The sequence below is a fragment of the Asparagus officinalis genome, chromosome 5 (assembly GCF_001876935.1).
Source record: "Asparagus officinalis chromosome 5, Aspof.V1, whole genome shotgun sequence".
NCBI lineage: Eukaryota > Viridiplantae > Streptophyta > Magnoliopsida > Asparagales > Asparagaceae > Asparagus > Asparagus officinalis.
The window spans coordinates 80,760,646-80,763,828 of record NC_033798.1 but is presented as its reverse complement, the minus strand read 5'-3'; positions in this window follow the sequence as shown (position 1 = coordinate 80,763,828).

Genomic DNA, 3,183 nt, shown 5'->3' with positions numbered 1-3,183 from the left:
TCTTTAATTACAGGTTAATGAAGAATAAAGCCCAAGATCTCTTCTTTTAATAAAAACTCATGAATTAAATGAAGAACACAAGCAAGAGCCAAAAAGTCCAAGCCCAGAATCAAGCTGAGTAACCTGTAGAAGCCGGAGAAAAAAAAATCAAATATGAAAAAATGTATTCAAGATAGTTGGCCGCAAAAAAATGACAATATCTCTCAATCCGGAAGGCATAATTTAACATATAATATATAAAAATCGCCCATCTCGATGAGACGAAGCTATCTGTGAAGGTAGAAATTTGATGGGACATCAATGCTGGCATCAATACTGATAGTTCTGTTACGAATTAAGGGCTGATTTTTGATGGTTTTGGATAAGATTTCAATCCAAGGGCTTATATTCATTGATGTTTACTATAAATAGGGGTATAGAATAAGGGGTTGAGGGTGTGAAAAATTTTATATCTTCATTTGGAGAGGAGGATTACTCTTAATTGAGAAGATCTTCCTAGTTTGTAACTTTTTGTTACAATTAATAAAAGAATTTTTTCACCACTTTAAATTTTTATTTTCTTCACTTTGTTGGATGATGAAGATGGAGATGGAGATCAATTTGAAGATTTGTTTTCGTTTTCTCTTTTATTTCTTTTTATTGCTTATTAGCTTAGATTTATTTTCTTGCTTGTAGTTAGATTTTATTTTCTTGCTTAAATAGCCAAGATGCTAGAACCCTCTTATTTTAGATTTATTTCATGATTATAGAGTAGATTTATTTCATGCTTATAGAGTAGATTTATTTTCTCGTATTTAACTCTTGTAATTTATTTTATAGTTTAGTTTTTACAATTTATTTTATAGTTAGATTTTATTTTCTTATACTATTCACATTGAGGCTAGAACCTTCTTGGAATTAGTTTTTTTTTGTTTATTTTTATTTTCTTTGATTCCCCTTGAGGCTAGAACCCTCTAGGGAATTATATTTTCTAAGAAGTGGATTCAATTCTAGATTTCTCATATCTTTAATTGAATCCTCCATCTTTATTTTCTTTAATTTTCTTTTTATTCTTGATTTTTCTTTTTGTTTCTTAATTTTATTCATCTTTCTTTCTCTCCTTGTGAAAATCATTCATACTTTGTCACACCCACTCTCACTTACATTTTGTACTTATTTACACACTATCACCTTCACTATCTCTCCACAATCATAGTTATTCTTCACTCCTATTTGTCACACACACAACATAAGAATCGATTTATATTTTCTCTTACAAAACACCTTCCTCGTGGGATCGATAACTTTTTATAGAAAACTTGACATGGTTGTGTACTTGCAACATTTTTGGTACATGTTTATGTCATATAAGAAGTCGTTAGGCTGTAACTTTCATTGCTAGTATTTGATGGATATCAGCTATCTGTAGTAATTTTTAGACAATCTACAGCCCCTACGACCAGCCCCAATAATCTTGCCCGTCTGTAGATCCTATACAAGATAAATATTAGAAGAAAATGAGACAAGTAGATCAGCTATACATAAAAAACTAATATAAATTAAATTCAAGCATAACTGAGGAACCACATAGATTGGACCAAGTGTTAAACGATCAGATGGGTCATTTTGTGGGGGTGATAGAGCCATACTGAGTGATAAGTAATGGTTATCCAGCAGCCGTGTAGATAGTGGGAATAGAAGATCAAGTAAAGATAGAGGATAAGAGTGAGACATTACGAGTTATATGAAAAGAACAACCAAAGTCAAAAATTCAGAGATCATTCATATCAGAGACTTATGTAGTCGATGAGTTAGCAAAGCTAGACAGTGATGTAGAGGTGATATGCTGAAGAGCACCAAGTTGTCGGCGAAGATTTTCAATAGCTTGAATAGTAGTGTCAGAAGTAGTAGATGGTATAGCATCGACCATCAATCCTGGTGCGAGAGAGGGATGAGACTGAGGGGGTCCCCGACCATGACCGGTACCTGGGGAACATAACTCAGGATGATGCTTGAAGTATGTCTCAATACGGTATCCCTCCTTACAATATGTGCAAAAAACGTAGATCGAGCCTGTTGAGAAGTATGATTCATAATAGGAGCAGCGACTGGTACAGACAGAATATTCTCGAGTGAAGAGGCAGGAGCATCTATTGTCAAATTGAGTTGTGCGATCTGCCGCCGTGTCTCATAAGCAGTGAGAGCTCCCATAACCGAGGCCAAAGTCGGAAATTAAGGCTGATGAAGTAGTTGGTCAGCCATAGTTGAATATTCGGGATGAGACTGAAACAATTGATGCACCTCACGCCGTTCATACGAGGCTAGCAAGTCTTCGTATGTGGAATCACGTCCAGAAAGCATGAAGCGTAATTTTGTCCAATAGGCTTGCATTTGAACCAAATGAGATTGCATAGAGGAACTATATCTGTGTTGTATAGCAACACATTGCAAAAGATATGCCTTCTGTGCATCGGAGCACTCTGTGAAGCACTCAATGAGATGACTCCACATGACCCGAGCAGAGGGAAGCGAGCCAATGTCGACAGTGAGACCAGAGCGAACACAACGAGTGAGATAATCTATGACACAAAATTTCTGCAACTGCCAGTATAAACTCTCCTTGACATAGAGAGCACGTGTGGTTTGAAGATCGGTATCACTATTGCCAGATGTAACAGTATTGGAGGAAGCAATAGTGTTAATGGATGATAGAACTGGTCACAAACTGGTGAGATGATCAAGCAGACCAGCACCACGCAAGGCATTTGCGACAATGATGGACCACCCCGCCTAATCACTTTGATCATTGAGGGGCTAGGGTGGTTTAGGGATCTTTTTTGAAGGAGCCATATTAACAACAATGTTGTGTAGTGTAACACAATGTTGGAAGGCCCACAACTAAGTGACAATGCAAGGGAGGCCAAAAAAAAAAAAAAAAAAAAAAAAAAAAAAAAAAAAACACGACGGATCAACGCCGATGTTGAGATGTCGAGATGGATTGAAATAGCGATGTCGTTACTGACTGTCAAACGACGATGTCGTTCGTTTGAGGCTAAGAGATGGCTTGAAACGGTGATGCCGTTAGTTTAAGACCGAGAGACGGTCTTGAAACGACGATGCCGTTACTAAATCTGAAACAGTGATGCTGTTTGTGTGAGGGCGAGAGACGGCTGCCATGGATGCCGCGATGCGGCAAGCACAGAG